This window comes from Balaenoptera ricei, chromosome 9 (genome assembly GCF_028023285.1).
Source record: "Balaenoptera ricei isolate mBalRic1 chromosome 9, mBalRic1.hap2, whole genome shotgun sequence".
In the NCBI taxonomy this organism is placed as follows: Eukaryota; Metazoa; Chordata; class Mammalia; order Artiodactyla; family Balaenopteridae; genus Balaenoptera; species Balaenoptera ricei.
The window spans coordinates 70063631-70077364 of NC_082647.1; the positions used below are offsets into that span (position 1 = coordinate 70063631).

Below are 13734 nucleotides of genomic sequence, written 5' to 3' on the forward strand. Positions count from 1 at the left end.
TTACCTTGCTTGCCTCCTTTTTTCTCTAGCATGTTCCCCTGAAAAATCCCAAATATTGGCTGAAACCATTTAAAAAATTTTTTTCATGCCAGCATCGGAGAAGCTAAATGTAATTGTAGATAAACAACTGGGAAGAATACAACCACTTTAAATTTACGCTAAAATTTTCATACAGCTATTTAACACTGCCAGGCAATCCTACTGCACTCACATAGTAGTTTCATTTCCCCAAATAAAATCGTAAATAGCATTTTAATACTCTCTTCAGTCTTTTCAAACTACTGCCCATTTCTGCTCCCCTTCATTGCAAGGCTGCTAGGATGATTTTTTTTTAGTACTTATTAATCCTATTTCCTGCCATTCATTTCTCAACTTATGACATTGTAGGTTTTTTCCCATCACTCCCAAGAATCTATTCTTTTGTTACAGTCACTTATGACCGTCATCTTGCCAAATCTGCTGTTCTGTCCTCTTCTTACTTGACCTTCAACAGCATTCTATGGTTGACATTCTCTCTTCCTTTGGTTTCCAGATATTTGACAGTTTTCTGTCTTGCCTTTACCTACCTCCTCACTGGTGAGCTCTTCTAAGATTCTCTTTCCTCTTAATATTTGCCTGACTCAATCCTGGTGTGTGATTTCCTTGGTTGCTCTTACCCAATTCCATGGTGTAAATACCATCTACATAAGGTGAAAAACTACCCCAGTTTGCCAAGGAATAAGGGGATTCCCAGGTCTTAGAACTTTCAGTACTAAAACAGGGAGAGTCCTGGGCAAACCAGGATGATTGTTCACATTTTACCTATGTGCTAATAACTTCCAAAATCATGCCTCTACTCCACACCTCTCTGATGAGCTTTATTTCCATTTTGGTGTGTAATATACATTTCAAACTCAAATTTGTCCAAGCCAGAAATCTTGATTTGTGCCTTCAATTTTTTCTTCTCCCATTAGCGCCATCTCCATAGATATCATCATAATGTACCAGTTCTTATGTTTAAAAAAAAAAAAAAAAAAAAAAAAAGGAGAGAAGAGGAAAGGGAAGGAAAGGAAAGAAGAGAAAAGGAAAGGGAAGGAAACTAGAAATCATCCATGGCTCCTCATGACTCTTCCTTTTCTATCCTCCGGTCCAGTTACCACCACCTGGTCCACGCCACCACCATCTCCTACTTGCACCACCACAATAGTCTCCTAACTACTCCCTGTTTAACTCTTGATCCTTTCCAAACCATTGTGCATGATGAAAGCTGGGACAATTCTAGTTTTAAACTAGAAAATTCTTTTGTACGATATATATAAAGAATCATTTCTTTTTAAAACATTTCAATGGCTTACTACCTCTTTGAGAATAGCAACCAAACATCTCTCCAGGTCTTATAACAGTGCTTCTCTATCAACCTGTGGAGAGGATAAGTTTGTTTTAGTTTATGCTTTTGTTTTTTCTCTATTGCACCACGGACTGACGTGCGGTCCTACTGCATATATACTGGAAGCAATCTGCAACATGAGCTGCACCATCCAAGTTCAAACTCACCTGAACTGAGATGAGTCTAGTGATCAAGGGCTGGAATCTCAGCAATGTCAAGCTGCTATAAAGGTTTTAAAATTTAAGTACTTTTCCTGTTTGCTGACTAGAAGTGGTTCAACTCAAACTTTTATTAGCAGTGGTCTATAAGTCTCTGCCTCCCTGACCTTAATCCACACCACCTATCCATGTGCCCCCGACACAGCTGGTGCCCTGGCTTCCTTTCTGCCCTTCAAATGAACTGTCAGGCCTGTGGATTCAGCTTAGAATATTCTTTGTCCAGCTCTCCACAATAAAGCTTATTGTTATTCTTCAGGTCTCAGCTCAGATACTTTCCTCAGAGAGGCTATCCCAAAGGCTCCCTCTCTCAGTTAATGGTCTTTATTTACTCTCTGAATCATAACAGAGTTTATTCCCTTTACGATACATTCTAGAATGTTAACATTTTTAATTTTTGTTTTTTAATGTGTTTTAAATTTTGAAATTAATTAGGACTAGTATAATAAGTAAAACCATCCTTTGCTTGCCAATTCTACACTTATTGAGGAAACCAGAATTAATACATGGATGTGTATCATCTTTTCAGTACAAATACATACAAACACACACCTTTCTTTGTTTTTTATTAATGGACTCATTCTCTACATATTACTCTGTGAAATAATTTTTCACCTAAGAATATATTTTAGACATTTCTAAAGTCTATGGACCAAGACTACACTATTTTATGGTTTCTCTTGAAGCAGGTATACATAACTCAGGTAGGTAGTTTTACATAAATGAGATTTTTGGTTATGTTTTTAATTTACAAGGCTTGTTTTTTTGGTTTGTTTGCCTACTTCTTCTCTGTTCCCTTTCTTCATCTTCATCAATTCACCCTCCCCCATTATGATTCTTGTGAAAACTCTGCCATTTTTTATAGTGTGTGTTGTGTGTTGTTCTAGTTGTTTCTCTGCATCTTGCTTTTTTCACTCAACAACTCACTGTCATAATCACTCCAAGACAAATGACACAGGTCTTACTCACTGTTTGTAATTGCTTTTTAATAGCCCATAGTGTAAATGTATCATAATTTTTTCTCAGTTGAAGGCCATTCACTCTTTCAGACTTTTTTCTCTACAAAAAAGTACAATAAACATCCTCGTATGTATATTTTTATACAGTGGTGCTTTTACTTCTGAAGAATGGGGTTGCTTCTAAGGCTATGGTTATTTAAAATTTTAGAGGCACTGCTAAATTGTTTTCCAAAAAGATGGGAATAATTTATAATTCCAATAGCAAAGAATATATAATTTCCTTCATACCCACCAGCAGTAGGTTTATTGAAATTTTAAAATTTTGTCAGTCGGCGATGGTAAAGTGATACTTCCTTGTTATTTTAAGGACAGGAAATTTGAGTTTACTCTTCTGTGAATTCCCTATTCATATCCTTGATGTATTTTTCTATTGAGTGGTTTGTCTTTTTCTTTACAATTTGTAAGGATCCTTTCTGTATTATAGACATTAAACGCTCATCATCATCTGGGTTGCAACCTTTTATGTTCTTCCCCCAATTCTATCGTTTGTCTGCTGACTTTATTTATGTTAGTGTAGTGGACATTTGTCACGTTTGTGGCTGTTCCAGGATCTACTGAACACTTTTTCTATATGTGGATAATTTTCCACTTATGAGTTCTGTCTCCTAAACCAGAAAGTAGAAACTTGCTTTCCCAGGTTCCCTTGTAGCTAGGGTACTAGAATATGCCCCAGCCCCTTCCTATCATATTCACCTGCACATAACTCTAAGGTGGAAATGATCAAGGCAAGACAGTGAATGTGGTATTGATGTCCTACAGAGACAGCAGTGCTATCTTCTCAAAAGCAGTCCCTCACTATAGTTTGGACATTTTCCCTTCCAAATTGCTTTTCTGAACATACAGTTAAAATGTATGTTGTTTTCAACCAAGAACCTTAACTGATACTGATATCAATGTGTATACAAAAGTTATAATTTTTATGTCAACTATTTCTCTTTATTTTATTTTTTCTGAGTTTCTGGTAATGTTACGATGTTTCCCCTTAACCCCTATATTGTATAGGTAGCCTTGGTGATTTTCATCTGTTTTATTTTTAAATTTTAAATCAATAGGGAACAATTAAATGCACATGTATACATATATTTATATTTGTATTTTTGTTTATGTTTATGTGAATATTTATAAACAATATATACATGTAAATATTATACGGAGAGAGAGAGAAATCAGTGCTGTCCAACAAAACATTTTGCAAAGATGGAAACCTATAATCTACACTGCCCAATAAAGTAAACACTAGCCACACTTTAAAACATGACTAAAGCAGCTGAGAAACATAATTTTTAAATTTAATTTAATTTCCATTAAAATGTAAACAACACTTGTGGCTAGTGGCTACAGCATTGAACAGCACATATAGTGAGAGTGGACCCAACTTAGTTTCCTTCTGGATAAATAGCTAATTGTCATCCCCACTTAATAAATAAGTCATTCTTTTCCCACAGAATAGAAATACTAATGTTTCCATATACGAAATTTTCATATACAGACATTTATTTTCTAGATTCTCTATTTTTTATGGATCCATATGGCTAATACCATATTGATTTGACTGTAGTGACTTTGTAGTCTGATGAATAATGTGTGAAGCATATTTTGCAGCTTCTGATTCTCCTATAATCAAACTTTTCTTGGCTGCTTCAGACATATATTCTTCCAAGCAAACTTTTATATCATTGTACCCAATTCTAAAATCAACCTTGATGAAGTTCTATTTATTAGTGCCTCAAATTTATAGGAGAATTTTGAAGAATTGACATTTTTACTGTATTAATTCTTCCCATCCAAAATCACACTATGTTTTTCCATAGTTCAAAGATTGTTTTATGTCCTTTAATATTCTATGAGTAAGATTCACAGATTTTTTTTTAACATAGGTCCTGTGTTTTCTTTTTAAAAGTTATCTGTGAGAATATTATGCTGTTTACTATAAACAGATATCTTTCCATTTTCATTGCCATTTGCTTATAGACAATATAGACAAAAGCTCTTGGTCTTAGCATATTTATCTTGTTTTTATCTTAAATTCTCTTATCCATTATTTTTCATTGATTCTGATTTTAATTAGAATCTTAGGGTTTCTAGACATATAATATTGTCATTAGGAAAAAAACCTTCTATTTTCTAATGTTTTTACTAAATTTTTTTTTAACTTACCATTCCAAAGCAATGGCAGCAGTAGAAATTTACATCTAATTTTTCATATTAATTGCAATGAGAATTTTCTAACTTAATGATAATTAGTTTAATTTGAGGTTGATTATTTTGTCATATTTTATTCTTATTAATTCATAAAATTTTTTTAAAAATATCTTTATTGGAGTATAATTGCTTTACATTGTTGTGTTAGTTGCTGCTGTATAACAAAGTGAGTCAGCTATACATATACATATATCCCCATATCCCCTCCCTCCTGCGTCTCTCTCCCACCCTCCCTATCCCACCCCTCTAGGTGGTCACAAAGCACCGAGCTGACCTCCCTGTGCTCTGCAGCTGCTTCCCACTAGCTATCTATTTGACATTTGGTAGTGTACATAAGTCAGTGCCACTCTCTCACTTCATCCCAGCTTACCCTTTCCCCTCCCTGTGTCCTCAAGTCCATTCTCTACGTCTACGTCTTTATTCCTGTCCTGCCCCTAGGTTCTTCAGAACCTTTTTTTTTTTTTTTTTAAGATTCCATATATATGTGTTAGCATACGGTATTTGTTTTTCTCTTTCTGACTTACTTCACTCTGTATGACAGTCTCTAGGTCCATCCACCTCACTACAAATAACTCAATTTCTTTTTATGGCTGAGTAATTTTCCATTGTATCTATGTGCCACATCTTCTTTATCCATTCATCTGTCGATGGACACTTAGGTTGCATCCATGACCTGGCTATTGTAAACAGTGCTGCAATGAACATTGTGGTACATGACTCTTTTTGAATTATGGTTTTCTCTGGGTATATGCCCAGTAGTGGGATTGCTGGGTCGTATGGTAGTTCTCTTTTTCATTTTTTAAGGAACCTCCATACTGTTCTCCATAGTGGCTGTATCAATTTACATTCCCACCAACAGTGCAGGAGGTTCCCTTTTCTCCACACCCTCTCCAGCATTTGTTGTTTGTAGATTTTCTGATGATGCCCATTTCACTTCACTTCTAACAGCGAAGTGAAACCTCACTGTAGTTTTGATTAATTCATATAATTTTTTCAGAATGTATTGATATTACCATATGATTTATTTTTAATAGATTGATGTACGTCATTATACTGATAGGTTTCTGGATATTACAACTATCTCTTTTTTTACAAAGATCTTTGTGTATTTACATAGGAGTTTGAGCTGCATTTTTGTTTTTTATGATAACTTCATAAGGTTTTATATTAAGAATTTTTTCCAGGGGAGTAGTACCTTAAGTAACATAGGAATTATCTATTTTTTATAAAGACTTGATACAATCCAGCTGGGAAAACCTGTGGCCTTAGTGGCTTTCATTAATGGCAGATTTTTAACCTTCTCAATCACTTTTTGATTATTGACATTTTTTTTTACCTTCTCTTGGGATAATTTTAGAAATTTAAATTATGTTAGAAAAGCATCTATGTCACCTATGTCTAAGGTTTTCAGATTTGTTGTCATAGAATTGTCTGCAGACATACTTTATTATTTTATTACTATTTTAATCACACCTCTAGTTATGTCTCATATCTCATTCCCATTCTTGCATATTTTGCCCCTTTCTAGTCCCTTAATCAGGCTTCTTTTTCTTGCTCTTCAAATCTCACTTGACTTTCAGTATAGTTCAGTAGTTGAAGAAAATGTGATCTCTGAAGTCTAAATAGCTATAATTATATGCTATTATAAAACATTTGTCACTGTGAATAATAAGAAATTCTATTGTTACCTTGAGTCTTCAAATATAGCTCAATCAGAAGGTCTACTCCCATTCAGTGATCAAAGCTCAGTCCCCCGTTGAGGGCCTATCAGGGGAAGAGAGGAGAGATGGGGCACAAACTGTATTTAGTAAGCAGGTGAGGGCAACTGTTTGTTGGCAGCGATCAGGAGTAGAAGGAAGCAAAGAGAACAGGAAAATTCTTGTTTGACTGGCATTGTTATGAGCTGGCGTGGGGATCCCTGAGGCCTGCAGACATATAGCTGACTCTGAGAGTATTTCTTAGGTTCTTCAGAAACCTCCATCTCTAGGGAAGGCGTTGGTTGATTACTACTTCTGTATTCACTGAGACTCCTTCAGGGTCTGGGCCTCTTCAGTATCTCTCCCTTGAGATCACATTCACCCTTCAGAGAGGAGCCTGCAGAAACTGAGATGATCTCATGCAGGTTCCTTCTCACGCACGGCCCGTATATGGTGTGGGTCAGATAGCTCAGGTGTCTTTACTTTGAGAACTTCTAAGCACAAGAGTTAGTCCCTCATGGCTAGTCACTCATTTGTGACCTTTATACTTAACAGCCGAAGTCAGACACTAGGCTCCGATGTCTCCCCCAGTCTGCCATGGACTGAACTAGATTCTCAGTGTTCTCTTAAAGCCCTCTCTTTAGATCTGAAGTGAAGAACAAAAGAATCCCCACCTTCTGCCTTTATAGTGTGAATTCACAGAACAGCTATTTCTAAATAATTCCTTTACTAAATTATAACAATGGTTCAGTCTCAGAAAAATGAACGAACTTAAGCAATTTTAAGCAGAAAAACGATTAACTCACTTAACTGGTGCCTACCAATCTGGGCAAGGCAGCAGAGGAGGCTCCAAGTGGGCCTGGAGGACTGACTCCCAACCACTGCAGAGAGGACCCATCAGGCCTTGGCCACTCCTGCCACAATCAGGAAACTCCACCCGATGCTATGTACCAGTTTCTACTGCAGTTCCTAAGGAGGCAATGGTGAGCAAATCAGACAGTAAATTCCTGCAACCATGAAATCTTACTTTCGGGGGGAAAGTGGGGATGGGAGACAGGGAGCAAGAGAGGTAAATATGTAAAATATACATTATGTTAGATGCTAATGATTGCTATGGAGACAGATAAAACAGAGGCAGTTTGCAATTTCAAGTAGGTTTTCACAGTTGAAACATTGTTACTTTTCTTACAAGATTGACACATACAAACATATCTGAACATTTTTTGAATAATCCTTGATATTTTCTGCACGTATTACCTCTTGGGATAATGCCCCAAGTCTCTCAGCCAGTCTCTCTGCCAGTAAATGGGGAGTGAGAATTCGAACTCAGGACTGGCTGTCTCCAAAGCACTTGCTCTTTCCACTACCCACTAGTTTTTATAGTAAAATATAAACGAGTTTTAGATTTGCCACATCTCAGTTCTTTTATTAATGTGCATATAATTAAGAATTGATATTATTTAGAGAAATCACTGAATCTAAGTAGATTAAAGCAAATGCCTTTGGGTCTTTCTAGTCATAAGGCCATTCCTGGAAAGTTCTGAGCACCTGTCTTAATGCCTAGTTATTGCTCAATCTGAAAACATGGTGCCTTGAGTTGGACCTTGGAAGATGGTAACCAAGATGGCTGCAGAGTTGGTGAGGTGTGTTTGGTGTTATCTGTACATTCTCCCAGAACTGCTCTAGTCCTTCCAGTTTATATATTGAAATGCTCAGGAGTAATCACCATTCTTAACAGACTGGATCTTGTCCAGGCCCAGATTCTTGGGCTTCTCTGAATCTCATATAATGGCCCCAGAATCAAACCCTATTAACTGCTAAGGACCACCCAGGAGTAGCCCTTAAACTGGATGTAGACATGTCGAATTTCCCAGAGCTTCTTCAAGCTAAAGTGGGTCACCCAGACCACACAGAGGCAGGACAGGAGATCTAGTGGAGTTTTGGTTTGGACTCCACTTCCAAAGAATGTGTGATGTCTTCTCCAGCACCGAGGAAACAGGCCAGAAAGGCTAGAGCCTATTCACTCATGGAAACAGCTTGGATGCAGTATATCATCCTACCACTTGGCTTCAGTAATGTGCATGAGTATCCACTGTCCTCATCTGAGGATCACAGCTTATGAATCCTAACTTGCGAATTTTCCCAAGAATGTTGTAAAAGCCATCTCTCCAATCTAGCCTAACCAATAGATTAAAGAAAGATTTCACTTTGTTTTCTCTCAATTGTCTTTGTATGATTCTTGGTAAATTCAGATTATTTTCATCAGTATTTTTCTAGAAAATTATTAACTAGGTAATTATATGTGCATTACAATTTTTAGATGACATGTGTTATATATATGTGCAAGAGTCACATCGTTTGTCATTCAGTTTATTTCTGCCCATGAGTTTTGGGAACAACACAATCAGAAATATCTACAACATGAAGATTATATCAGAGTGAATTCTGTGAACTGACAGTAGTAAATTGGGATTTGCTTTACTTTTTTTAAAGCCTGATTGTGCTGGTACAGTAGTTGAACTTACACCTAGTTGTATGTCTTTGTTTTATATGCGCAAAAGTAGAAAGTGATAAATGAGCATATTGAACCATTCTCTAGCTGAGAATGTTTGACCTTCTGAGTATCTATTACCACTGCCATGTTCTAAGCCTTTCTACTAAATCGCTTGAGCAATCCCAAATTGATATTGTTATTTAGAAGAAATTTTTCTTGTGTAAAGAGATATTAGTATGGTTACACTACAAGTCACCATATAATCTGATCTAAGCATAGAAATGCCTCTGAAAACCCAGGATGCTGCTTTTCCTTTAACCATCCGTCAACCCGATGACTGAGAGTGTAAGACAATTTTATTTATGATATTCCACTTTCCCCCGAAACCAAGAACAAGAGGTCTCATCAGTTTATAAAATATATAAAATTTCATCTAAGATAGATAAATAGATCTGCAAGTGATAGTTCTATAGAGAAAAGAGAAAACTCTGCTAATTTGTCTATTTCTTGAATAAGAGAGGTGGGGGGCTAACCCAAGAGTCATTTGTCAACCACCATGTGGAATCACTTATGCCAGACCGGGCCATCAATTAAATTGGAAAGCACTGCACTGCACTTTCTAGATTGTAGAAAAAATGCTTATACAAATGAAAAAGAGGGAGCAGCAAAACTGTACCTGATTGATCCAATCCCCCAAGTTCCTCCAGTTCTATTACCATAGATAGTCTTTCATCACCTCCTGGATTTTCACTACAACTGCAATGCAATACCAGCATCCAGTTACATATCCACACCACTGGTTAGCAGACACCCTAAGAAATCTCTCCAGTTTAGTCATTTATGTGTCAGTGAGCAGGGAGCCCCACTTCCCTCATTGCCAGAAAACTTACTTCTGCAGGACTGGAGTGATGGCCAGACATTTACAAGCCATTTTCTTTGGCTGACAATTTAGTTTTTAAACCCTTAATGGAGCATCTGCAACTACTGTTTTATTGACATAATTTCAAATGCAGTTGTGTTTCCAGTCATCTATGACAGTTTTAAAAGTTTGAAGAGACCAGGAGCTGGAGACAACAGTAGAGCAGATGTGTTTCATTGGGATTTGTTAACATCTTACTAAACTACGTTATAGAGACATTTCAGGAGGCAGGCATCAGCTCAAGCAACAACTCATCTTTAAACACACACTTCGATGTCAAGTGATAAAATGAGAACACACAAGCCACCAAACACCCAGCCCAGTATGCAACTATCATAGATATATATAAGGTGAATGAGTAAAACACAGTCTCGTAAGTGCCACGGCACAGTCATGTTATTAATTTTAAAGAAAATACACCTATTCATTAAGAAATGAAACAACCACTGAGCACCTATTATATGCAAGACACGGCCTTAGGTTCATGGGATCCATCAGTGACTAAGTTACATGAGTTCAAGGAGCTTCTGTTCTGTGGGGGGGAGAGAGGGGGTGGCAAAATCAGACTGAAACAAAAATAACAAATAAGTAAATTACAAATCTTCCCAGGAGGTGATAAGTGCAATGAAAAGATGAACAAGTGGAACATGGTAAGGGAGCTCCGAAGTACAGGGATTGGGGAGGGGTGTCAGGTCACAGAATCTTAGTCAGTATACTGTCTGACAAAGTGATATTTGAACAAACACTTAAAGGATGTGAAGGGATTAGGAATTATTTTTAAATAATAAATTATCAATTAAATATGAAAGTATAAAAAATTAATATGATAAATTGCACAACAATCTGATAAACAGAGCTGAAAACTAAAGTAAGTTGTCAGAGAGCAAGAATGATGGTAAAAACAAACTTTCCTCAATTCTCACTGTGCTCCTCCCAACTGTTTCTTTTCCATAACTCCCTTCTTCCTCATTTCCTGCTTCGCTCTTCTTTTCTTTCCCTGACAAATTCACATGCTTTTTCTCCCTTTATAGGTGTATTTTTAAAATTACATGAATAACTAGAAGTGCTTCCAAGAATACATTATTATTTTCCCAGGAAACCAACACACCCACTTACCTTGTTCTTGCTAGAAACACCTTTTTTTCTCTACTCAGGTTGTGACCATCAGAATTATAGTAAGCTCTATGTCTCATTTAATGATTTTAATTTTGTTCCTAAAAACTTGCCGTAAAGTGAAAGGTCGTAAATTGAAAGCAAAATTCATTAATTTTAAAGGGAAAGTATGAGGTATATTATTCCAATCCAAAATACTCAAAAAAATTCTATAGACTGGAATATATATATCAAGTGAACAATGAAAACAAGTTTACATAAATAAATAGTATGAATAAATACAAACAATAGTTTGAAAATAAAACTCTGAACATAAATTGTAATGAAGTTTATTTTACTCACCAAGGAAGGGACTGAATAAGGGATGGCAGTCGCAGTTGGTGCTTATCTTCAGACAGGAATTTGAAAATTGGATCTGCTGGATATATTAGTTTCCTAGGGCTGCCATAACAAATGATCACAAGTTGGGTGGCTTGGAACAACAGAAATTTATTCTCTCATAGTTCTGAAAGCCAAAGGTCCAAAATCAAGTCCAAAAGCCTTGGCAAGCCTTCTGGAGTCTCCGGGGGAGAATCTGTTCCATGCCTCTCAGCTTCTGGAGATTGCAGGCAATCCTTGGCATTCCTTGGCGTGTAGATGCATCATTTTAATCTCTGCCTCTGTCTTCACATGGTGTTCTCCCTCTGTGTCTCTGTGTCCAAATTTCTGTGCTTATGAAGACATCAGTTGTTTGATGAGCACTCACCCTCCATTAAGATCTTATCATGACTTGATTACATCTACAAAGACCCTATTTCCAAATAAGCTCCTATTCACAGGTACCAGAGTTCAAGATTTGACCTTATCTTTTTGGGGGACACAATTCAACCCACTGGAAAAGAATTTCTTTAAGACTGTGACGAAATAAAGGCTAAACCTGAGAGCAGTGGAACATGTGGAAACATGGAAACATGTACAAAAGAGACTACAGATTCAGAAGATGCAACATCTGTCTTCTCACCTGGCATACTAACACAGAGCAAGAATGTTTTGTTTCATCCAAACATGATGCTCAATTTGAATTTGTTGCAAATGATATTCTTATTAGAAATTACTGTGTTAAGTAATTGGCAATTGTGACTTTTCCTGGAAATATGTTGTTGATTTAGTATACAGTTTTCAGTACATTTTGGGATGAAACAGTTATTTCAAAAAAGTGTTATTTTGAGAAAAGTGAGCTGTTATGGTGAAACTGGTCAATTGAACAGTCATAATGTGAAGTAAATCTATATCTTTAGACTCAAGAGCAACTCAACTGTAATCTAGAGTCATCGTTTGTTTTCATGATAATGTACTAAAAGCAGTATTTCCAATGTATGCTACTGAGTAGGCCCTGAAAATTCTTAAATATCCCTATAGTGTATAATTTCTGCATAAAAATGGAGGAAGAGAAAAAAGGTTGTTGCCATGTGGATGTTGCAGGTTCATTTTCTGATTAAGTAATTTGAACACCAACTGTTATTGGTTGAATTATGTTATGTTCCCTCAAAATATATGTTGAGGTCCTAACTCCTAGTACCTCAGAATGTTATTTGGAAATAGGGTCTTTGCAGATGTGCTCAAATTAAGGTGAAGTCATTAGGGCCCTAATCCAATATGAATGGTGTCCTCATAAAAGAAATGTGCACAGAGTCAGACACTGTGTGAAGAGGTTTTACGAACCTTTATCTTCACATAGATAAAGGCATAACACCATGCATGTACAGATGAAGGCTGAGATCAGGGTGAGGCATCTATAAGCCAAGGAACACCAAAGATTGCCAGAAAACCACCAGAATCTAGGAGAGAGGTGTGGAAAAGATTGTCTCTTACAGCCAATCCTGTCAATACCTTGACCTTGGATTTATAGCCTCCAGATCTGTGAGACAATAAATTTCTATTGTTTAAGACACCTAGTATGTGGTACCTTGATACGGTAGCCCTAGAAAACGAATACATCTCTTAGTGTCAGAAAATTTTATGCCTCTTGGTGTGAAGGGGGCTAAAATTGATATGACATAAAAATTTAAAGTTATTTATTATATGGCATGGACCTTCACGTTTGGTCTTGAACAATGGAAACCTCAAATACTGAATGCCAGGGGTCTATCCTATACTGGAGCTTCCCAGTACAACCGTGTCCCTACCTCTCTGGGAGAGTATGGTTTAATTATTGCTCCAATGAGAGATGAAACTCAGGTTCCTGTAACAAGGGTGGTCAGTGGATGAAGCTGCATCTCTTCTCTTTCACTTTGGGTGACTTAACTCCAAAGAGGAGTCTGAGATGGCACTGAAATGTAACATATATGTAGCAGTAACTCCTCACTACCAGCATAATCTCCACGTTTTTATTCCTTCCTTTGTGAGAGATGATAGCGGAAGGCAAGTACCCAGCTAAAAATATATTTCTCAGCCTCACCTGCTCAAACGATGCTCAGTAAGACGCAAGCACATCTCATAAGCAAGATGCAATAAACAGTTGGATGAGACCTCTGGAAAAGTTTATTAAGCTGACAAGTGCCCCTTCTTTGCTTCTTCCTCAAAAACTGGTTGCAAGGTGTTGAGGTCCAGCAGTCATTTGGGGACCATGAGTGGAAGGCTAAGAAATTCATCCCAGAATCCCTGACACTCTTGTGCTATTGAACAGCTATCAGTATTGAACAGCTATCAGTAACTGCCTATCTCTATACT

The 13734-nt window shown here is 36.9% G+C and overlaps 1 long non-coding RNA gene across 5 annotated transcripts in view; it reads right to left on the bottom strand.

The window, feature by feature from the left end:
- LOC132371545 (uncharacterized) overlaps window positions 1-13734 on the bottom strand; it is a 79731-nt gene that overhangs the window by 23753 nt on the left and 42244 nt on the right. For 4 of the 5 annotated variants that reach the window (XR_009504875.1, XR_009504874.1, XR_009504872.1 and 1 more), the window contains exons 2-3: window positions 7321-7468; window positions 6491-6566 (exon numbers count right to left, since the gene is read on the bottom strand). This is a non-coding gene — a long non-coding RNA (uncharacterized LOC132371545). Of the gene's footprint in view, window positions 1-6490; window positions 6567-7320; window positions 7469-11367; window positions 11455-13734 lie in introns of those variants that run through there. The other variant, XR_009504873.1, reaches the window with a different exon arrangement.